Here is a 24,841-nt window from a genome sequence, read left to right as displayed (position 1 = left end):
TGATCTCCTTTAGGATGAACTGGTTGGATCTCCTTGCAATCCAAGGGACTCTCAAGAGTCTTCTCCAACACCACAGTTCAAAAGCAGCAATTCTTCGGCACTTAGCTTTCTTTATAGTCCAACTCTCACATCCATACATGACCACTGGAAAAACAATAGCCTTGACTAGACGGATTTTGGTTGGTAAAGTAATGTCTCTGCTTTTTAATATGCTGTCTAGGTTGGTCATAACTTTCCTTCCAAGGAGTAAGCGTCTTTTAATTTCATGGTTGCAATCACCATCTGCAGTGATTTTGGAGCCCAAAAAAATAAAGTCTGTCATTATTTCCATTGTTTCCCCATCTATTTGCCATGAAGTAAACTCAGCAGTGGCCACAGGACTGGATTCATTCCAATCCCAAAGAAAGGCAATGCCAAAGAATGCTCAAACTACCGCACAATTGCACTCATCTCACACGCTAGTAAAGTCATGCTCAAAATTCTCCAAGCCAGGCTTCAGCAATACATGAACCATGAACTTCCACATGTTCAAGCAGGTTTTAGAAAAGGCAGAGGCACCAGAGATCAAATTGCCAACATCTGCTGGATCATAGAGAAAGCAAGAGAGTTCCAGAAAAACATCTATTTCTGCTTCCTTGACTATGCCAAAGCCTTTGACTGTGTAGATCACAATAAACTGTGGAAAATTCTGAAAGAGATGGGAATACCAGACCACCTGACCTGCCTGTTGAGAAACCTGTATGCAGGTCAGGAAGCAACAGTTAGAACTGGACATGGAACAACAGACTGGTTCCAAATAGAGAAAGGAGTATGTCAAGGCTGTCTACTGTCACCTTGCTTATTTAACTTATATGCAGAGTACATCATGAGGAACGCTGGGCTGGAAGAAGCACAAGCTGGAATCAAGATTGCCGGGAGAAATATCAATAACTTCAGATATGCAGATGACACCACCCTTATGGCAGAAAGTGAAGAGGAACTAAAAAGCCTCTTAATGAAAGAGAAAGAGGAGAGTGAACAGGTTGGCTTGAAGCTCAACATTCAGGAAACAAAGATCATGGCATCTGGTCCCATCACTTCATGGGAAATAGATGGGGAAACCGTGGAAATAATGACAGACTTTATATTTTTGGGCTCCAAAATCACTGCAGATGCTGATTGCAGCCATGAAATTAAAAGACGCTTACTCCTTGGAAGGAAAGTTATGACCAACCTAGATAGTATATTAAAAAGCAGGGACATTACTTTGCCAACCAAGGTTTATCTAGTCAAGGCTATGATTTTTCCAGTGGTCATGTATGGATGTGAGAGTTGGACTGTGAAGAAAGCTGATCACTGAAGAATTGCTGCTTTTGAACTGTGGTGTTGGAGAAGACTCTGGAGAGTCCCTTGGACTGCAAGGAGATCCAACCAGTCCATTCTAAAGGAGGTCGATCCTGGGTGTTCATTGGAAGGACTGATGTTGAAGCTGAAACTCCAATACTTTGGCCACCTCATGCGACAAGTTGACTCACTGGAAAAGAGTCTGATGCTGGGAGGGATTGGGGGCGGGAGGAGAAGGGGACGACAGAGAATGCGATGGCTGGATGGCATCACCGATTCGATGGACATGAGTTTGAGTGAACTCCAGGAGTTGGTGATGGACAGGTAGGCCTGGCGTGCTGTGATTCATGGGGTCACAAGGAGTCGGACACGACTGAGCGACTGAACTGAACTGAACTGATGGGACCAGATGCAATGATCTTAGTGTTCTAAATGTTGAGCTTTAAGCTTTAAGCTTTAATTTTCACTCTCCTCTTTCACTTTCATCAAGAGCCTTCAATAAAAAAAAAAAGGTAAACCCAGATAACAATGAGAGTCAACAGATAAGAAAGTAATACAAAGTTCTGGAAGAAGGTGATGGAGGGAGTGGTGACCAAGCCGGAAGTGAAGAAAGCAATGCCTTCCGTAAAGACTAGATGGTCCTGTGTGACTCCCAGCAGTACTCCGAGGGGATCGGGTTCAAGCTGGGGTGGGTGAGATCAGACAAATAGGAGCTGCAGTGTAGGTGGTGGTTGTGGGGGAGAGAAAAGAGAGAAAAACAGAATTAGTGAGAGACACAAGAAAATACAGTATTCCCTTAACATTCAAACGAGTTCTGTTCCAAGAGAAAGTTCTCAAGTCCAATTTGTTCATTAAGTCTAACAAAGATAGCCCAGGTATCCAATCATAAAGTTGGACCATAAAGAAGTCTGAGTTCCAAAAAACTGATGCTTTTTAACTGTGGTGTCAGAGAACTCTTGAGAATCTCTTGGACTGCAAGGAGATAAAACCAGTCCGTCCTAAAGGAAATCAATTCTGAATATTCACTGGAAGGACTGCTGCTGAAACTGAAGCTCCAATACCTTGGCCACCTGATGGAAAGAACTGACTCATTTGAAAAGACCTTGACTCTGGAAAAGATTGAAGGCAGGAGGACAAGGGGACAACAGAGGATGAGATGGTTGCATGGCATCACCAACTCAATGAACATCAGTTTGAGCAAACTCCAGGGAACCTGGAGAATTTTGAGGATTACTTTGCTAGTGTGTGAGATGAGTGCAATTGTGTGGTAGTTTGAACATTCTTTGGGACTGGAATGAAAACTGACCTTTTCCAGTGTTGCCACAGCACTGCTGAATTTTCCAAATTTGCTGGCACATTTGGTGCAGCACTTTCACAGCATCATCTTTTAGGATTTGAAATAACTCAGTTGGAATTCCATCACCTCCACTAGCTTTGTTCATAGTGATGCTTCCTAAGGCCCACTTGACTTCACACTCCAGGATTCTGGCTCTAGGTGAGTGATCATACTATCATGATTATCTGGGTCATGAAGATATTTTTTGAATAGTTCTGTGTATTCTTGCCACCTCTTCTTAATATCATCTGCTTCTGTTAGGTCCATACTGTTTCTGCCCATCTCTTCCTAAAAAGTATTCAACAGTGTGATGATCACATAGATGTCCAGGAAAATGTCCTTTGGGGAGAAAAAAACCCATGAAGATGAAAAATCAACCTTATTCACTATAAGATGTTTGCAGTTCCTTTATTGTTTTCCATTTGCACTCATGAATGCTCATTTCCATAGCACTCATGAAGCTTCTTAAAAAGCACTGCACTCTTTGTCCCTTCCCCAAATTCTCTGGGTGTTTGTCCCAGACTGGTGCCAACCACTGACAAACAAAGGTATCTTTCTAAAGAAACTAAGTTTAATTCTATATCCTTACGGCAGAAAGTGAGGAGGAACTAAAGAACCTCTTGATGAAAGTGAAAGAGGAGAGTGAAAAAGTTGGCTTAAAACTCAACATTCAAAAAACTAAGATCATGGCATCCAGTCCCATCACTTCATGGCAAATAGATGGGGAAAAGATGGAAACAGTGAGAGACTTTATTTTCTTGGTCTCCAAAATCACTGCAGATGGTGACTGCAGCCATGAAATTAAAAGACACTTGCTCCTTGGAAGAAAAGCTATGACCAACCTAGACAGCATATTGAAAAGCAGAAACATTACTTTGCCAACAAAGGTCCATCTAGTCAAAGCTATGGTTTTTCCAGTAGTCATGTATGGATGTGAGAGTTGGACTCTAAAGAAAGCTGAGGGCCGAAGAATTGCTGCTTTTGAACTGTGGTGTTAGAGAAGACTCTAGAGAGACCCTTGGACTGCAGGGAGATCAAAGCAGTCAATACTAAAGGAAATCAGTCCTGAATATTCACTGGAAGGAATGATGCTGAAACTCCAATACTTTGGCCACCTGATGGGAAGAACTGACTCATTGGAAAAGACCCTGATGCTGGGCAAGATTGAAGGTGGGAGGAGAAGGGGACAACAGAGGATAAGATGGTTGGATGGCATCACCAACTCGATGGACTTGAGTTCTTAAGTTAGTGATGGACAGGGAAGCCTATCATGCTGTAGTCCATGGGGTCGCAAAGAGTCAGATACGACTGAACGATTGAACTGCCTTACTGGGCAGAAAGTACACAGCACCTTTTTAAGTCTCAGGTACTTAGGGTTACAACGATCGTTCTGTTCCTAAAGTTCTCTTTGTCCCTTCCCCAAATTCTCTATATCTTCTATCTCAGCCAGTGTTGCCGAGGTATATGCAAATACAGTCCTCCATCATTTGGAATGGACCAGAAGGAAATGGCAACCCACTCCAGTGTTCTTGCCTGGAGAATCCCAGAGACGGTGGAGCCTGGTAGGCTGCCATCTATGAGGTCTCACAGAGTTGGACACAACTAAAGCGACTTAGCAGTAGCCGCAGACTACTTCATACGTTGTGGTATATATGTTGATGCTTCGAAAGCATTTTCCAGCTTAAGAGCTGCTCCTACCCACATGGTTCATCAGAATTGATTCCTGGTCCTCAGGTGTCTTAAGCATCTTATACTTCCCTCCCACATATTAATATTGTAGAGGGTTGAATATGGATGAGATGGTTGTGTGCTGGTGCCACCAATTGTTGAAAAGCACACATTAAAACAACTTGCCGATGAGCTCAGACATTGGATTCATTTTGGCTTTAAGATTACCAAGTGACACTATGCTATATTTAAAACAGACAACCAACAGTGACCTACTGTACAGCACATGGAACTCTGCTCAGTGTTATATGGCTGCCTGCTTGAGAGAGGAGTTTGGGGGAAAACAGTGGTGGTTTAGTCACTAAGTCACGTCTGACTCTTGCAACACCATGGACTGTAGCCCGCCAGGCTCCTCTGTCCATGGGATTCTCCAGGCAAGAATACTGGAGTGAGTTGCCATGCCCTCCTCCAAGGGATCTTCCTGACCCAGGGATTGAACCTGGGTCTCCTGCATTGCATTATCTCATTACCTCATTGCATTACCTCATTACTTGCATTGCATTACCTCATTACCATCTGAGCCATCAGGGAAGCCTTGGGGTAAATAGATACATGTATATGTACAGCTGAGTCCCTTCACTATACACATGAAACTATCACAACACTGTTAGTTGGCTATACTCCAATACAAAATAAAAAGTTAAAACATAAAATATTACCAAGTGACAGACCACAATCTTATCTTTAATCTAGTACAAAAACATTACTGCAGTGGGAGAAGATTCTAAATAGCTGTATTTTTATTTTTATTTGACATTCATCTTTTTTTAATTTGAGATTTACCATATTCAATTGGACTAATTTTGTAATAATGGTAAGCAAAGCACATATTCCAAATATAGAAAGGAGATAATGATTCAAGTGAAAAAAGAAGTTAAGTGATGAACTGAACCACTTGTGTATAGATAAAATGGTCAGTGTTACAGTCAATTCAGACATGTAGGTCTTTTGTACTGTTACCAACTTTTCACATATTATAGCATAAATATAGTTTGATAATTTTTCCATCAAAACTCCAAGAGTTGGCTTGGGATAAAATGCTAAAGATATAATTCAAATATAAAGCATCTCTGTGTCTGCCTTCAAAATTCAAATGAAACAAAACATCCATTAAAGCATATTTCTAGCCTTATTCTCCACACCCAGGAACTGAAAATGCTAAAAAGTTTGGACTATCAGAGTTGCGAGGAAAGATGAATGGCACTAAGGTTATTTCCAGTCTCCTGTGAGCCTTTCAACATACATTTCCCTGGGTGGAAGGCAGGGTCAGCCTTTAACAGTGCAGCACCCAACCAGACCTTCAAACTCCTGATCCTGCAGGGCACACCGAGAGCTCGGACAGCCTCAGGGTGACTGGCATGAGGCCAACTCCCCACCCAAATAAAACCCCTTAGAAACAATGTCAGCACCATTTTTCTAGATCCCACATGTATGCGTTAATATATACAATATTTGTTTTTCTCTTTCTGACTTACTTTCTTCTGTATAACAGGCTGTAGTTTCATCCACCTCACTAGAACTGACTCAAATTCCTTCTCACCTATTTGCAGGGAAGGAATGGAGATGTCAGTATATAGAATGGACTTGTGGAGGCAGCGGGGGAAGAAGAGAGTGGGACAAAGGCAGAAAGTAGCATCGACATATGCACACTGCCACATGTAAAATAGAGAGCTGGTGAGAAGCCGGTGTGTACCACGGGGAACCCCGCTCAGCGCTCTGTGATGACCAAGAGGGATACGGCAGTGGGATGGGCGAGAGAGGGTACAGGTATAACTGGCTGATTCACATTGTTGTGGACAGAAACCAACACAACATTGTAAAGCAAAAGTAATAAGCTTCCAATTAAAATTAATTAATTGATTAAAAATAAAAATTAAAGAATAATATATTTTTAAAAAGAAAGTCCGCAGAGGGCCAGTCCTGCTTTCCCAAAACACTTGCAGAGGGGAAAATTTAAAGCCTCTCGAAGGTTGAATTAGATAAAATAGAAATTTTTTGGTTTTTTTAGAACCAAATGTTTTGGTTCTCATTGGTTAAAAGGACTTAGGAATTGCAGGCAGAATCCTTTCCAGGTCATGGGCTACTTGTGCAGCTCTCTGCCCCAGAGCCCCATCAAAACCCTAAGGTTATGATACTTTTATACAAATGTATTTCTACAACCATTCAGGGATCCACTATAAAACATAAACCCAATAACCAATTATATAGTCAAAAATATAAAATCAATAACAAGGCTTCCATCAATCAACAAATAACTCTTCAAACTAGGCCCTGACGAGTAAATCTTCTCTTATCACATCAGTGTTTTTCTATTTTATACGTTTCCCTCCTTAGACACAGTTGTGTTTAGTAAGTAATTATACTCTAGGTATTCTTCTGACAGGATAAACTGACTCTCAGTTCAGTTCAGTTCAGTCGCTCAGTCATGTCTGACTCTTTGCGACCCCATAAGCTGCAGCACGCTAGGCCTCCCTGTCCAACACCAACACCCGGAGCCTACCCAAACTCATGTCCATTGAGTCGGTGATGCCATCCAACCATCTTATGCTCTGTTGTCCCCTTCTCCTCCTGCCCTCAATCTTTCCCAGCCTCAGGGTCTTTTCAAAGGAGTCAGCTCTTTGCATCAGGTGGCCAAAGTATTGGAGTTTCAGCTTCAACATCAGTCCTTCCAATGAACACCCAGGACTGATCTCCTTTAGGATGGACTGGTTGGATCTCCTTGCAGTCCAAGGGACTCTCAAGAGTCTTCTCCAACACCACAGTTCAAAAGCAGCAATTCTTCAGCACTCAGCTTTCTTTATAGTCCAACTCTCACATCTATATATGACTACTGGAAAAAAACATAGCCTTGACTAGATGGACCTTTGTTGGCAAAGTAATGTCTCTGCTATCTAGGTTGGTCATAACTTTCCTTCCAAGGAGTAAGCATCTTTTAATTTCATGGTTTCAATCACCATCTGCAGTGATTTTGGAGCCCCAAAATATAAAGTATCTCACTGTTTCCATTGTTTCCCCATCTATTTGCCATGAAGTGATGGGACCAGATGCCATGATCTTTGTTTTCTGAATGTTGAGCTTCAAGCCAACTTTTTCACTCTCCTCTTTCACTTTCATCAAGAGGCTCTTTAGTTCTTCCTCACTTTCTGCCATAAGGGTGGTGTCATCTGCATATCTGAGGTTATTGATATTTCTTCCAGCAAACTTGATTCCAGCTTGTACTTCATCCAGCCCAGTGTTTCTCATGATGTACTCTGCATAGAAGTTAAATAAGCAGGGTGACAATATACAGCCTTGACGTACTCCTTTTCCTATTTGGAACCAGTCTGTTGTTCCATGTCCAGTTCTAACTGTTGCTTCCTGACCTGCATACAAGTTTCTCAAGAGGCAGGTCAGGTGGTCTGGTATTCCCATCTCTTTCAGAATTTTCCACAGTTTGTTGTGATCCACACAGTCAAAGGCTTTGGCATAGTCAATAAAGCAGAAATAGATGTTTTTCTCGAACTCTTGCTTTTTTGATGATCCAGCAGGTGTTGGCACTAAGCATGGATAATACAACATTCTTGCAGTAAAAGGGCTCAGTATCCACTTTGTCTGTAAATCCGTTCTTTAGTTGATAACCTCCATCCTTGAGGTCTGACTGCTCTTCAGGACTCCAAACATGCATCTTTCTTTTCCCCTGGACTTCCCTACATCACTGTTTCAAGAATACCAGAAGCCCACGTGGACTCTCCATGCCCAGCCCACCTTCCTGCACGAGGGTCCTGCGGGGCGTCAGGAGTCTCCACGGTGCTGCCAGTACTACCTCCTCCTCATCAACGGCCACGTTCTCCTGGGTCTGTGTCCGCTTTGTCTTTCCTTCCCCTGTTCTCATGTCCTCCTCCCCTTCCTAGGTCAGATCTTCATACCTGTATGTTGTGCTCAGTTGCTCAGTCCTGTCTGACTCTTTACGACCCCATGGACCGTAGCCCACCAGGCTCCTCTGTCCATTGGATTCTCCAGGCAAGAATACTGGAGTGGGCTGCCATTTCCTCCTTCATACCTGACTCGGAGCCACATCAGCAACTTCCCAGCTGACCTTCTGGTCCTCCAGTGAGACACTTTGCTATCTCTCCATGCAACATGCAATGAAGTCCTAACATTTCCATCTGGAATTCAAAAAAAACCCTTCTCTTCTGAATCATTCGGGCTTTTTCCAGACCTATTTCCATGCCGTGTCCGTTTAACCCTTTGGTTGCCATCTTCCCCAGGACCTGCCCCGCTCTGCCCAGATCAGCAGCTTTGCCCCATGTTCAAAGGGCTGCGTCCTTCAAGAAACTGATGCTGGTTGACACCTTCTCCTTTATGAATTCCTGGTGCAAACCCCAGACCTCTTCTAAAATCCCCCCGGTTATCATCAACCCTCCTTCCCCAAACATCTGAATCTGGATTGCAGAATTTGTCCTATCTTACTTTATACCATAGTTATTTATTTTATATCTGAGCCTTTCTCCCATCAAACTGGAAACTTACTGAAAGCAGGGACTATGTCTTATTTATTTCTGCATCAACCACAAATTCTAGCAAAATTCCTTGTTTATAGTGGGTGCTTTTTAAGTATTTGTGAAAAGAATGGACAAAAGTCTCAAGAAATTCAGAGTAGACTAACCTATAAGATGAATCAGCTTTTTAGGAAATGTTAAGAAAAGATGTCTTGTTTTTCTTTTTATGTTTTTAAGTCTTGATTAACAAGATGTTGGACATTGCTACCCTGTGCTGTGGAAATTAATAAGACAGGAGAAAAGAGAAAACTGGTGGAGAAAATCAGTTCCACCAAAACTTGGTTGATGACAAATGTAAAAAAAATTTACAAACCCTCCCTATTAGCTTTCCAAAAAATTTCGTAAATACTTAGAACCTAATGGGGAATATGCAAGAGTCCCTCAGAAGTTCTTCAGGCACATAATATATTTCTTCTTTGCTTTTGGACTCAAAGAAAAGGGATGACAGAGAGACTGAAAGGAAAAGGAAGGAGGGGAGGAGAGAGGTGGGCTGGGGAAGAGTGGTGGGAGAGAATGAAAGGACCAGAAGTGATTTACAACCCGGCTGGTGTCCAGTGCGCTCAGCGCTCTGCCCTCTGGTCCCTGGCTGGCTTTGATCTTCCTAGCAGCTCATCCCATCTGCTCTCTGGAGAAGCTGGAGGAACCAAGGGTCAGAGCAATATTAGTTCTTCCCTGGTCGAACCTCAGCTCTCCCCGGAGTCCTGCTTCCTTGCTGCTTTAACTGGGGTTAAAATCAACAACCTGCACATTGTTGAGGAGTGAATTTTGCTTGTGTGTGCTCAGTCGTGTCCAACTCTTTTGCGTTGGACTGTAGCCCACCTGGCTTCTCTGTCCATGGGATTTCCCAGGCAAGAGTACTGGAGTGGTTTGCCATTTCCTCCTCCAGGGGCTCTTCCCGACCCAAGGATGGACTGAACCCACATCTACCTGTGTCTGCTGCACTGCAGGTGGGTTCTTTACCCACTGAGCCACCAGGAAGAGACTTTGTGATCTCCAACAAGAGGCTCCAGTCTTGGCAACCATGACCTTGTTTGGAAATAGTCCTTAAGGTGAAACCAGGTCACAGGATGAGGTTACAGTAGACTGAAATGGACCAAAAGCCAGTGGCTGCTGCCTTTATAAAAGAGAAGGCAGTTTGGACACAGACACACTGATGCACAGAAGCCAGACAACCCGTGATGATGGAGGCAGAGGTTGGAGGATACAGCTTTTAGCCTAGGATTCCCAGGTGGGAAGAGGCAGGAAGGACTTCTCCCTGAAGCCTTAGAGGGAGCACGGCCCTGCCGACACCTGACTTCAGACCTCTGGCCCCCAGGAGTGTGAGGAACATGCCCTTGATGTTCGAAGCCCCCTAGTTCGTGGTACTTTGTGTGGCAGCCCCAAGAAACCTGTACAGGCACTGAGGACGCCGAGCTGTTGGAGGGAATCTCAGACCCGAGAAGAAGGCTGTCAAAGTCGTCTCCTCCTGAGATCAAAGTTAACCCATTTACCCAGATGGCTAAAGAATGTGGTTTGCTCTACTTAGAAAATACTCTGTAATACTAAGTTCTAGCTGGGCAATTTCATTTTATCACTGTTTAAAATCTCCAGCCGAAGAAAGAAGCTGTCTTGGAAGAAGAGAAGAACGAAGAAGAATTAACAAATGCCTGGCACCTAGTAGGTATTTAACAAGCACTCATCAAGTGAATGAGTGAAGCGAACGGAAATAGCATTATCAGAAGACATCGTAAGACATAAAGTCAGAGCCTCTGATCTGCCAGCATAAAAAGCTTTCACAAGCTGAGCTGAGCTACACGAGAGCACAGACTTAAGACTAGAGATCCACCAAATCAAGAGCTGTTTGTATAACATAAAATATGCGTAAAGTAATACATGACAGCACTGCAGAAAGCACTATATGATCAAGGAAATTAAATGTCTTCCTAAGTGGATGGTTTCCGGGACAGATCTGTAGTGTGTATTCCCTGCTCAGGGAAAAAAAATGTAAAAAGTCAAAATTGATGGATCTATAGATTCTTGTACTAAGTGAAGTAAGTCATACCAAGAAAGACAAATACCATATGATATCTCTTATATATGGAACTTTTTTAAAAGGCTGTAAATGAACTTATCTACAAAACTGAAGTATATTTACAGATGTAGAAAATAAGCATGTTGTTACTGGGGGTAAGGCCAGGAAATTTAAATTGGGAGATTGGAATTGACATATATACACTACTAAACATAAAATAGATAACTGAAGACCTATTCTCTAACTCAAGGAACTCTATTCAATACTCTGTAATGACAGGTATGAGACAAGATTCTGAAAAAGAGTGGATACATGTATATGTGTAACTGAATCACTTTGTTGTACAGCAGAAACTAACATTGTACATCAACTGTACTCCAATAAAAAATTTTAAAATAAAAAATTAAAACTCAAAATAACTGATTATGATATGAGCAACTAATTTTATCCCTCCTCTCCCTTCCCCCCAAATTAAACATGCCCCATTTCATTACCCTGCTCTCAGCTGAAATGCTGTCATCAGCAATCTGACTAGTTGAACGTTTCTTCAGTAACTTCCCGCCACCACATGAATTGAGCTTCCATTCATTTTTTACCCCTTGGGTCCAACAGAACCTTCTGGGATGATGAAAATGCCCTGTATCTGCACCCCTAACCAGGCAGAATCCACTAACCACGTGAAGCTGAAACGTACTCAGTGTAAATGCAGAACTGAATTTGCATTTTTCATTTAATGCTAATTAAACAGCCACAACTGGGGACTTCCCTGGTGGTCCAGTGGTTAAGACTTTGCCTTCCAATGCAGGGGGTACGAAATACGGGTTCGATCCATGCCTCAGGGCCAAAAAACCAAAACATAAAACAGAAGCAATATTGAAACAAAATTCAATAAAGACTTTAAAAATGGCCCACATCAAAAAAAAAAAAGAAAAAGAAAATCAGCTGCAAGTGGTCAGTGCCTCCTGTACAGGACAGCACAGCTCTGGACTATTTTTGAGAGAATGCCGGGCCTGTTCACGGCTTTCATCTCCCGCTTCCTCACCCTCAAGCTCTGGCCTGACCAGGAGACAGTGAACAGCCATCGTCTGTGCACACTCTGTTGTCCACCAGCCTTGAAACCTGCAGAACATCCCCTGGCAGTGAAGGGGCGAGTCTGGGGGAGTTGATGAAATTGCAGAGAAACCCACCATTCAGCCATTCGGATAATCCATTACTGAAAGGAATTTTATCACGAGACTGGAAGATCTGGCTCCTCCTGGAATTTCCATCTGGTATTTGCAATGACCTGTGATGACAGGGAGTTGGCATTTCTTAACAGCTACTACCTACAGAGGGATTTTCTAGACATTCTATAAAAAGTGAAAAAGGAGCTGGCCAGGAGGGGCGTCCAGAGGACTGTGGAAGATATATCATTCAGAAAGAAATAATATACATTTTTAAAAAATCAGATGAATTCGTTTGTGCGTGCTCAGTCCAACTCTTTGAAACCCCATGAACTGTAGCCCGCCAGGCTCCTCTGTCCATGGGATTCTCCAGGCAAGAATACTGAAGTGGGTTTCCATGCTCTCCTCCAGAGGATCATTTGTAAAAAGCTCATAAATTGACTAATTAATCATTATTTTATTTTATTATTGACATGTAGTTAATTTACAATGTTATATTAGTTTCAGGTATACAGAAGAGTGATTCAGCTATCAGTTCAGTTCAGTTCAGTCGCTCAGTCGTGTCCGACTCTTTGCGACCCCATGAACCACAGCACGCCAGGCCTCCCTGTCCATCACCAACTCCCGGAGTTCACTCAAACTCATGTCCATCGAGTTGGTGATGCCATCCAGCCATCTCATTCTCTGTCGTCCCCCTCTCCTCCTACCCCCAATCCCTCAAAGCATCAGACTCTTTTCCAGTGAGTCAACTCGTCGCATGAGGTGGCCAAAGTATTGGAGTTTCAGCTTTAGCATAAGTCCTTCCAATGAACACCCAGGATTGATCTCCTTTAGAATGAACTGGTTGGACCTCCTTGCAGTCCAAGGGACTCTCAAGAGTCTTCTCCAACACCACAGTTCAAAAGCATCAATTCTTCAGCGATCAGCTTTCTTCACAGTCCAACTCTCACATCCATACATGACCATGGGAAAAACCATAGCCTTGACTAGACGGACCTTGGTTGGCCAAGTAATGTCTCTGCTTTTTAATATGCTATCTAGGCTGGTCATACATGTAAATAAATACTTTCCTTTTTTTACATTCTCTTCCATTATAGGTTATTACAAGATATTGAGTAGAGTTCCCTGTGCTGTACAGTAGGACCTTGCTATTTATCTATTTTGTATATAGCAGTGTGTATCTGCTAACCCCAAACTCCTAATTTATCCACCCCACCCCTGGCCTTTCCCCCTTGGGTAACCAAAGTTTGTTTCCTATGACTATGAGTCTGTTTCTGTTTTGTAAACCAGTTTATTTGTATCATATTTTTAGATTCCATGTATCAGTTAATTGATTGCAGTGTAAATTTGAGGAGTGGTATATTGCTGTGGAAAGAGTTTTCCATTGGGACTGAATAGAAAACCGGAATTTTCTATTCTTGACGCTGCCATTATCTTGTGCTATAACTTTGGGCCAGCCATTCATTTCTTTAGATTTCAGGTATTTTATCACTTTTCATGTAAGTATATAAAATGAGGGCTTTCTACACATCGCTCCCAAAACTGGGCCTCACAGGCTCTTTAGAATTTCACAAAAGAGTAATGATCAGACCCCAAATGATCATCTGTGCCTGACAATGGAGACACACATCTAAGCCCAAGAGGGTCACCCAGGACTCACAGCTACAACATCCTCAATTCCCAGGTTAATGTCAAGGCTGGTCTGAAGGCAGTGAGTTATCTCAACTGATTGTTCACAGCCAGATTAATGTCAAGAGCAAAGCTGTCTCAGACACAGAAGAAATTCTGTTATTTTATAAGACTTCCGGAATTACCATGGGGCTGACATTTAACAGTCTCCACTGTAAAAGAACCTAAATCCTTCATCCGTAAGCTGTAGTTTGAGCCTGATTCCTCAGAGTCGTAGGAATTAGGGTCAGCAAGACCCCCTCTCTGAACGGAGCCCTTCGCAGATCCCTCCCTCAGATTAGCTGGCTGTCGGAGGGCCAGGCCCTCAGGACAGGCGCTCATGGGGGTGGGGGGGTCACAGAAGGAGAATGGAGAAGGAGACAAAAATGTTGTGCACTGCTACACTGGGATGCCCAAGGTCAAAAGCCTTTCAAGTCGAAGACAAACACGAGGCTGGACCCAGTTCTGTTGCACCAGCTCTGTGGCCTGCCCTTATTTCCTGGGCTTTACCATGAATTGGAAGCCTTTTTTGGGGGGTGGGGGTGGGGGCAGGAGGGTCCAGCTTCAGTGATTTTGTACAGTCACTGCTTTGTAAAATTGAAAGCAGATCTGTCCCCAGTAGGGACACCTGAAAATGTTCCAATCCCTCAATGTTCTCGGGACTTGGAGATGTACTCAGACACCCCACTGCATTTCAGAGAAAATGTGGTTTTCCTTGAAGGTTTGTCACATATCCCCACTTAAAACAAACATTCTTTCAAGTTAAGGAAAGCTCTACCTGCAGAGGCTGTGAATCTGGCTATAATTAAAAGGGGGAAAACATTTTACACAAGAAAATGTGTTATTTGGTTAAAACATAAATACAAAAACAGCAAGATGTCATTTGTACTGCTGGTTTTTATTTACTGAATGAGATGCTGGAAGAAAATTAACTATTAACTTACTATTTTCTCATACATTTTTAATGTTTCACATAGAGACTACAGAGGAGCCTGTAAAAATAACTTCAAATTCCAATGTCAAGTGCAGCGTGAAGATTCGGTTTCATTTTCAAAACTGCTCTGTTGAGAAATACGCCCTAAAAAGCAATTCTCACTTTACTCCGTTATAGCTCCGACAGCTGCAGGACGAATTATAAAATGTATCTAACCCAATCTGAAATGTAGAATTCTGATCTCTGAGGAAAGTATTTTTGAAGAATCTCACACATGCTAGGAAAAGGATTTAGAACTCTGATAAGGCTTCCCAAAGAAAGAAGCACTGTGAAATTTTAACAAAGGGTACCTTCTTTTTTTCCCCCAAGAATGCCTCAGATCTATACTATCCAGTTTACTGCTTTATATTCTGTGTTATATACGGATAAGTAATCCTTTATTCCTGAATTCGACACCCTCTAGTCACGTTATATTACTATATACAAAAAGATACTTTACACAAACAAATTCAAACATGTTTATTCACAAATAAGTAAATGTTACACACACACACATTTGCACACACACACACAACTGCACACACACATTTGTGCACACACACATTTGTGCACACACACATACATACTGCACAGTCATATATACTTGTTTTCTGGCAATTCACAAAAGCCATGCTTTCAAACATGGTGTATCTTTCTGAAGCTGCAGGCAGCTCTTTAAGGACTTAGCGGTTAACAGCGACCCAGAGCATTGATAACTTTTCAGTGCCCGCCCCAGGGGACATCACGACCATCCAGGGAATGAAAGAAGTGTCTGCAGCGCCTCCTGTCTGTCTGTCCTGGTGGCCCTGACTCTAGTTGAGCGCGGCTACCTGAGCATCTACGGTCAGATATGGCTACTGTCAGATCACATTTTCACTCATTATGCCGTGAAACTCATCCCTGCTGTCACCTTTTTTGAAAAAAATCACAATTTCAGTATCTGCTTCTCTGGAGCCATTAAGATTTTGATGTTTGCACTAGGGAAAAACATATTTAATTCTTAGATTAGTAAAAAATGTCCCATGGGCTATCTCAAAACTTCTCTCATTTTACTTCATAAAAAAGATAATTAATGAAATCTGTAAACATTATGTTTCTGACTAAATAAGTTATTATGCTTCTCAACATTCTAGGTTTGAGTGAGAAACAAAATATTTCTTACAAAAAGATTGCAATACACACTGAGATCATTTGAACTAAAATATAGAAAAGCATATATATAACAAAATACATGTACACCCTAAATAATATACTTACAGTTTGTGTCTGGTCTTTAATTATTTAGTATTATAATTTCCCTTTCCTAACTTCTATTCCGTTTTTCCCATCTGATTCCATTTTAAGTTTAACATTTTTAAATCAACACTAACTAACAATACTGGCATCTTTATTCCTCAACCAAGAAATAGTTATTAGATATTATTAGGAGAGCTACCAGAAAACCTAGAAAACCTATTAAAACTCTAGTTTTATATCCTAACTGAAAAATATGACAGATAACAGTAAAAGTCTCTATATTTTTAAATATGTTCATATCAGATCCTTTATCCAAAAGTATTTGAGGTATTTAAAGAAACATTTAAAAAGTGATTTATTTTTACTCTTTTTAGCAAGAAGGTATGGTTCCCTGGCTCTCAAGTGCCTTGGCTTAGAGTGGTCATGAACCAGCTCTCCTGAAACAGCGTCGGCCAGACACACAGGCCTGACCACGTCTCATTGCCTGAATGCCCCAGCAGGGACAGACATGGGATTCGGTGGTTCTCTAAGGCTGTCTTGGCCACAGCTGGAAATGCCAGGCTATGACACTGGACCTGCTGTAACAAAGGAGAGTGTCCACAGCTCAGACGACACAGGAGCGCGTGTGCTGCTTTATTTCAAGCCAACAGAAAGTTGGGGAGTCCCACAGTCTCAGGGGGACGTGGTTTCACGTCATCAGTGCCCCTACCTGGCCCTGTGATAAGACTGCCTGCCTGCCTGTTGCTGCAGCCCGGGGTCAGTGCACTGGCCTTTTGTGCATGGTGAGCAGACCCAGCAGGCTGGGTGAAAGTGGGGCGCTGCTGTGTCACAGTTGGACCCGGGCGGGGTGGCCAGCAGCTCCAGTCAGCCAAGCTCCCTGCACCCCATCTTCACTCACCCCAGGCCCCAGCCATGGACTCACAGCTTGTCCACACGGGGCCACGTGTAAGCCGCCCAGGGCAGCCAACGGCCCCCACAGACACTACTGGCCAGCAGCGCCGCCAAGTGTCTGCCAACCTGGCCATCACCCCGACTGTCATCCCAACGATCGGAAATACACGGCAGCCTCCAAGCCTTCCCATGGGGCTCAACACTCACACCCTGAGGCTCCTGCTGTCCTGGCTCACTTGCCCCTCTAGCTCTGGACAGGGTTCTCACCCCAGCCCCTCCACTGAAGACAAGCACCAACCCCCCAAGTTCACCCAGCAGGCCTGCCAGCCAAGACTCACCAAACATCTCAGGCACCCCAGGAGACAAACCCTCAAAGAGTCACAGCACAAAAGCCTCTTGAGCCTGGTGTTTTAGTTCAGAAGGCCCAGGGTGAACCGGCAGGCCTGCCCCCACCCATAGTTGTCTCCCTGAGGACAGGCCTGTGGGGTCACCCATTACCCCAAGGAGCCCAGAAGCAGCCCCATCCTCCCCCTGGGCAGGCTATTCTACACCCCACTGCCCCTATCCTGATGCCCAGCCCCAAATGAGCGGCTGTTCTGCACTTGACCTCACAGACCCAGGTTATCGGCTCAGATTCTGAAGACGGCCTCATGGTGTTGGCGGGGGGGACATCCAAAGGTCATCACGGAAGGTCTCATGACTGGCGGAGGTCACCGTGGTGACGTAGTCAGCATAGTCAGCCAGGCGCAATCACTCAAGTCCACCTGTGTCACCTCCCCACCGGTCAAGCGGGTCCCAACGTGTCCAGCCATCAGTCCACTGTGCTTAAGGTGAGTTACCGAGGGTCACCTGTCCCCCAGTCCCCACCCTCCTTAGCGGGTTCCGAACATGTCTTGACCCCTTGGAGTCACTGTCATATCAGAGGAAGCCGCTGAATGATGACCCTCTCCATGTATCTTTCTGAGTTCCTGAAGGACAAAGGAAATTCGGAAAATCTAGTCAGTCAGGGAAGGAAGCTTCTGAAGGGACCTGCGACTTCACTGCCAAGTGACTACCTTGCATCCTGCCAGTCTCCACGGGACAAGGCCACGCGGTCACATAGCTGGAAGACAGAGAAACGACAGACCTGCCCTTGGGGATGGGAAAGCATAATGAAATTAAATTATTTTTTATTTTGAAACAATAACAGTAGCGAAGTTTTGTAGTTACATAATGCCTTAGTTTTTTGTTAATACACAGTTGAAGATATCTATGGTTTCTGGGTGCCTTGATCACACAAATACATATCACAGACCTGGAAATTTCTCCTGAAATCTTGGGGTCAAGGAACACTTCATTAAGTTTTTCATTCCCATCCCCGTCCTCCTCTTGTTCATCTGTGTGAGCATGCCCTCTTTCTCAGCTCTTCTCCAGTCACCATCTTTGATGTGCTTGAAATGTACAGTTTACAGGTGAAAAGGGACAGAGGAAAAACAAGTGTTGGTTTTCTTTCTTGGTGGAATATACAGAACTTTGGAGACATTATAACTGACTTGAAAACAATATCCCGGACATACCGTTTATGGACAGTCTGTTCCATAACGTACTCTCTAGAGAAAACCCCGCTCACAAATTCAAATACTGAGCTGTCACTCTTTCATTACTACACTTCATCACTTGCACTCGGCTCTCCCTGGCCTGTGGAGCTGGGACACACGCCTGCACAAGACTTTTTACTCACTCTTCTTTTCATCACCTTGGGGTCCCCTAACTTCCTAGCACTTTTTCCTCAGTAAAGTTTTATGTGTTCATTGGATTACAAATATTATTAAGAAATACAAAACAAAAAAAATTGGTATATGGGTTTCCTTATGAGTGTTCATCTTTTAAAAATAAATGATAAGGGACTTCCCTGGTGGTTCAGTGGCTAAGACTCTGCACTCCCAATGCAGGGGGCCCAGGTTCTATCCTTGGACAGGAAACTAGATCCCACATGCTGGGATCTAGGAGTTCACGAGCCTCAATGGAAGATCCTGCATGCCAAGACCTGGCACAGCCAAATAAATAAATACATATATTTTAAAAAATAAGAATACATGATGAATTATGTACAATATAATTATACAAGCTTGAGAATTACTTCAATATAACCTAGCTGGGGAAATGGAGGAGATATGGGTTAAATAAAATAGGTCATGAGTTGGTAACTGCTGAAGTCAGGTTACATGTACAGGGAGGTCCATTATTTTATTATAATTTTATACATATATTGAGTTTTTCATAATAAAAGCTTAAAAGGACACAAGTATCATGACTTCATCCCTTTCATTAATAAGACACTCACTTCTTCCATTTGAACTAAGATTTTTTTGTGAGATATCTTTTTGAGCTATGACAGTCATTAACAACTAATGTCTGCATTAGCTGAAGAGAATACCAGACCTTTGTATCTCTTAGCTCATAAAACTTAAATCAATACTTTCTAAACTTAAATCAAGACTTTCTAAGTTAATGAATCCAGTTCAATCATACTGATCTCACTAAAATAATATTAACAGTTTTAAAGAGAGCAAAACATTCACTGCATCTTTAATAACAAACTTAAAATTTTATAAGTACTATTTCATGTTTAGATGATCATTTAAATTTTTATTATGTGAAACTGTGAATGTTTAGTTGTAAATATGTAGATTCAGGAAACAAACATACACAAATGGGGGGACATGCTTTCACAAGTTCTCAGCGCAGGGGCGCAAATCAGTGTATGGAGACCCCTGCCCGTGACAGTCACCAGGAAGGGCTGTGTCTGCATGCCTAGGGCATGGCACGCTGTTTGGCATGTATTCCACACTCAGTATTATTTGCCAAATGAAAAAACAAAGCCACTCGGGAGTGGCATACGGTAAGAATTTTAGAACTGGAAAAATAAACGGAAAGTAATCTCCTCATTTTCCAACCAGGAGACGGAGGTCTAGGAAGGTTAAGTTGCATGGCTAATGGGAGTATGGTGAAAGAAATGTTTGAGGAAGACTGGTCTGACATAGATCTATGGGATGCTTCAGAGGAGAAAAAGAGGAGAAGCAACAGCCTTTGGTAAGAGATGCCGGCGAGCATCAAAGCCCACGGTAAGGAGAGTGCGAGCTGGTGATGGGGAGGGAATGAGAAGCAGAGGAGGATCTGAAAGACATTGAAAATGCAACTCTTGGCACCACTTTTTCACTGTCAGGAAGATTTAATCTTGACCTATTTCTACACATGCTGGTATCAATCACGATATCCAGATATTTTTACCCACGGCCCCGAGCTGCACAAAAAAGACATAATTAGCTATTCTTTTGAGTCATCGAGGGCCTCTGAGGATGATTCATGCCTTCTGCTACACAATTATCTACCATAAATATAGATTAACCTCTGTCTATTCCAAGCAATCGCTCTTTATAATGTCCATTCAAATGCTGTTTACTCTATTACTATAGGACTGAGTCCACCTCCTTCATTTATCTTTTGAGACCCTCCATATTTTTTTCTCCTCCGCCTGAGATAGTCAATCTTCGCACCCATTATTCTATAATATAACAGTAAACAATCTTTCAGAATCAGGATAGCAGTTTTTGTTTATCTTCCCCACACATGCTAGGATTAAAGATGCATTTGAGTTAATAACTTCATCTTTTTAAATGGAGATACGATAGAACAAATGGCTTCAATAAGAAGAGCTAGGTGATATCTTTTGCTCAAGGTCAGCAACCCAGAGAAAATCAAAGTCTGGTTGTAGGCAGGAGGGAAGATAATTTAGAGAGGCCCATGGGACAGTGGGTGAGAAAGGCCAGGAAGAATGTGGACAGGCAGAAGACAACCTCCAGGCAGAGAGGGTCTGAGCCACAGACGAGACCAGGTGGTAGGGATACCAGAGAGGAGGCATGGATACTCTGAAGATAAACGTGTATAGAAGTCAAGAGAGCTGACCACTGGTCTATATATTGGTGGAGATTATTACATGACCCTCAGCGGCCCGCAAGCCACTCCAAGGCAGCCCTAACCAGCCTTTGGGCCCCAGGCCACCCACTGTATCTACCCCACTCCCAGGCTCTCAACCTTGTACTCCTCCAGTCTTAGAGGATTTCCCTATCCAAACACTCTGGCTTCCTGAGTTCCAGACTGAGTCACCTACTTCCCTAGACGCCTTCCTCGATGCTCACACCTACCATCCTCTTCCTCCTCTGCTCAATACAACAGTCCACGGCCACCCTGCCCTGTTTAGAAATTCAGGCTTGGTCTCATCAGTGAAAGAAACCCCCCTTGAGCACAGTTTTTCTGCCATAAAACTTTTGTTCCTCCTACCAAAAATGGAGCACAGAGGAAGTGAATTAAGAATATTTTGAGGACTTCCCTGGCAGTCCAGTGGTTAAGACTCTGTGCTTCCACCGCAGGGGGTGTGGGCTGGATCCTGGATTGCGGAACTAAGATTCCAAGTGCTGCACAGCATGTCCCCTACAACCACGACCAATTTTTTTTAAAAAAGAATGATATTTTGAAACAGTGTTTATATTTTGTTTTTCTCCAATTCACATTTAAAATAGTATAAACCTGATAGCTTTAGCAGCAGGCTTGTATTTAGGGATTGGTATATAAACTACATGGTTGAAAATACATCCCCGCCAAGGACTTTCTCTACAGCTGGTGAAGAAGAAATGAACAAAGCTGGAGCCTGAAAAGACCAATACATTCAATGTGTTCAGACAAATGTCGGCAGCTGCTAGGGAAGACTGCATACTTAGAATGGTTAGTTGGCTAGAGATCGGCTCTATTGTAAGAATGTGTTTCCTCTGCAGAAGAAAAGTTTGAATGCATTAAGTCATAATGAGAGTTCTAGAGGTCTGGGTACATAATGCAAAAAAAAAAAAAAATCATCATCATCATAATCACAAAACACAGTTTTTCAAATAAGTTGAAAGATTTTCAGCAAAATAAAACAAAAATTAAAAATGAGATTTTTGTCCTGGAAAATAAATTACACAAAGGGAACAATATAGTTCTATATGTTTGACCCCCAAAGAATGGAAATTCGCACAACAGAGCTTCATTTGCCCTATTAACTCATCACTCAGTCCCATATTCCTTCACTGAATGTCTAATATGTGCTGGACATTGTGCTCTGTGCTGAGGATACAGAAAAATAAGATATCCTCACCCATGAGGATGTCAAACTATGGCAGAAATACAATGTTTTTAAACACACCAAATGCTCTAATAGAAAGATAAGAGCACTTACTTGGGGCTTGGGGCCGTACCTATGTAACAGATGTCAGCTTTCATTAAATGTGTAGAGGAACTGAGAATTAGGCAGCACCTTGGAGGCTTCCCTGGTGGCTCAGATGGTAAAGAATCCTCCTGCAATTCAGGAGACCCAGGTTCGATCCCAGGGTTGGGAAGATCCCCTGGAGGAGGAAATGGCAACTCCAGTATTCTTGCCTGGAGAATTCCATGGACAGAGGAGCCTGGCGGGCCACAGTCCATGAGGTTGCAAAAGAGTCAGACATGACTGAGTGACTTTCACTCTCATACACACAACTACATTTTATAACTGTGGCTCCTGGAAATCAAGCATAAACTTTACTATATTCAGGATGTACAAATATATCCTAGAAATCACACAATTCAGTTCAGATCAGTCGCGCAGTCGTGTCCAACTCTTTGCGACCCCATGAATCACAGCACGCCAGGCCTCCCTGTCCATCACCAACTCCCGGAGTTCACTCAAACTCATGTCCATCGAGTCGATGATGCCATCCAGCCATCTCATTCTCTGTCGTCCCCTTCTCCCGCCCCCAATCCGTCCCAGCATCAGTCTTTCCCAGTGAGTCAACTCATCGCATGAGGTAGCCAAAGTATTGGAGTTTCAGCTTTAGTGTCTGTCCTTCCAATGAACACCCAGGATTGATCTCCTTTAGAATGGATTGGTTGGATCTCCTTGCATTCCAAGGGACTTTCAAGAGTCTTTTCCAAATCACACAATTACTACTGTACAAAAACGAGCTAGACATCAGTGATTCAGAAAAGCAGGACGTATGCTTTTCTGAGAGCTATCAGAAAGCTACCAGAATTTTCAAGAGTTACCAGAATTAGCAGAGGTGAAAACCAGCCCAGAGGTCTGGTAGGAGTCAAGTCAGACAGGAAAGAGCAGAAAGATCCCGGGTTAACCAGGCCAGCCACCTGGACTCATGGACATTCGGTCAAGCTCATTTGTGATCAGAAGGCGGAAATGAGCCAAATCTTCAAGAGGTCAGCTGACACATGGGGTGAGTCTGCAGGGCATTTGTCTAGTCGCTCCCCTGGACAGCTCATGCAACGCCCCTGCCCCAACCCCAAACCATGAGACAGTTGTTTACGGCTGAGAAAACTGAGACTCAGAGAGTTTAGGTAATTTGCCCCAAATCACAGTGATGATCCCGGCAAAGGCAGGGAGCAAACCCTGTGGTCTGGCCCACACAGCTGTGCACTGCGAGTCCCCTCCACTGCCTGCCTTGGTAAGGACGCAGAAAGTGGTTCCAGCAGCTGGAAAAGTGAAGAAGCTCCAGCTGCAGATCAATTGAGACAAGCTGGCAAAGTAAGAGGGAGCAAGAACCAAGGGTGGATCACGACAAGAGGATCCAAGGAATTAAGTGGTCACATTAGATTTAGTGTGGCACTTGTTCTTTGTTTTTGGTTTGGGGTTTGTTTTGCAGAACTTCAAGATGGCAGTGATTATGCGATGAGGAATCCTGGCACCTTTGGCTGTGGGCTATAAGTTACTGAGTGCCCAAGTAAAGCTTCTGATGGCTCAGGGACATTTCAGAGGCTGAACCAAGTTTATTAAGTAAATCTACTCCCAAAAGTAAAGACCAAAGAATGGAGGATCAGAGACTACAAAAGAAAGCCAAGTCATCTGCCTCAGCTAAATCATTTCTTAGGAGCAGGGGAACGGCCAGGACTGAGGTGTTGCCCTAAGGCTGCCCTTGGACCCAGGGAAACACCTGGGTCCCCGACGAGGGACATGTGAGGTGTGCAGCGTCTGAGTCGGGGCCAGGTGGGGTAATGCTGCTGCTGCTGCTGCTGCTGCTAAGTCGCTTCAGTCGTGTCCGACTCTGTGCGACCCCACAGACGGAAGCCCACCAGGCTCCCCCGTCCCTGGGATTCTCCAGACAAGAACACTGGAGTGGGTTGCCATATAGACATCATTAAACACTTTATTCGGAGAGTTTAAATCCAACACTCTGCAAAGAGTGATCGCCTTAAGTCAAGAGAGTGACTCCGGGTGTTCACTAAAAACTACTTCATCAAAGTTACACTGCTGGGATGTGACATCATTTAGCAAAAACCGAAGAGCAGACAAGAATGTAAGGACAAGAAGGATGAAAACGAGAAGGGAAGACACTTTTCGGTTTGTTTGTCAGTTTTGCAAGATGAAAAACGTTCTGCAGATGATAGTAGTGTCAGTTGCACAACATGAATATGCTTGATGCCACCGAACTACGCGCTAAAAAAAATAGTTCAGATGGTAGTGGCATACATATTCCAACACAACTGAAAAATACACCTTTCACGGGGTCGCGGAGAGTAGGACACGACTGAGCGACTGAACTGAACTGAAAAGCTTGCTTGACTGCCACAGAGACACAACAGAACACAATGTTTCCTACAAGAAACAATGTTTCTGAGGCCCGGAGGCCTGGGCGGAAGCCTGCAGAGATTGGGCGGCTTTCTGACTCAGAAGATTCTGGACAGCGGCCGGCAGGAGGTAGAGCCCACCCAGTCCCAACGACCCGCAGGGCACGCCCCTCCGCTCACAGCACCGCCTTGATCACGCCCACCGGGAAGAGGCTCCGTCTCACTGCGACCACCGCCGCCGAGCCGGACCACAGCCCCCCATCCCCAGCTCGCGACCACAGGCCCGGCTGCGTCTGACCGGGCGCGCACCAGCCCTCACACGCGTCCCGCCGGGCCCTGTCCCTGCCC

This window comes from Moschus berezovskii, chromosome 13, assembly GCF_049115385.1.
Source record: "Moschus berezovskii isolate FMDL1 chromosome 13, NW_MosBer_1.0, whole genome shotgun sequence".
Taxonomy (NCBI): domain Eukaryota; kingdom Metazoa; phylum Chordata; class Mammalia; order Artiodactyla; family Moschidae; genus Moschus; species Moschus berezovskii.
Note: the sequence above shows the minus strand (reverse complement) of the source record.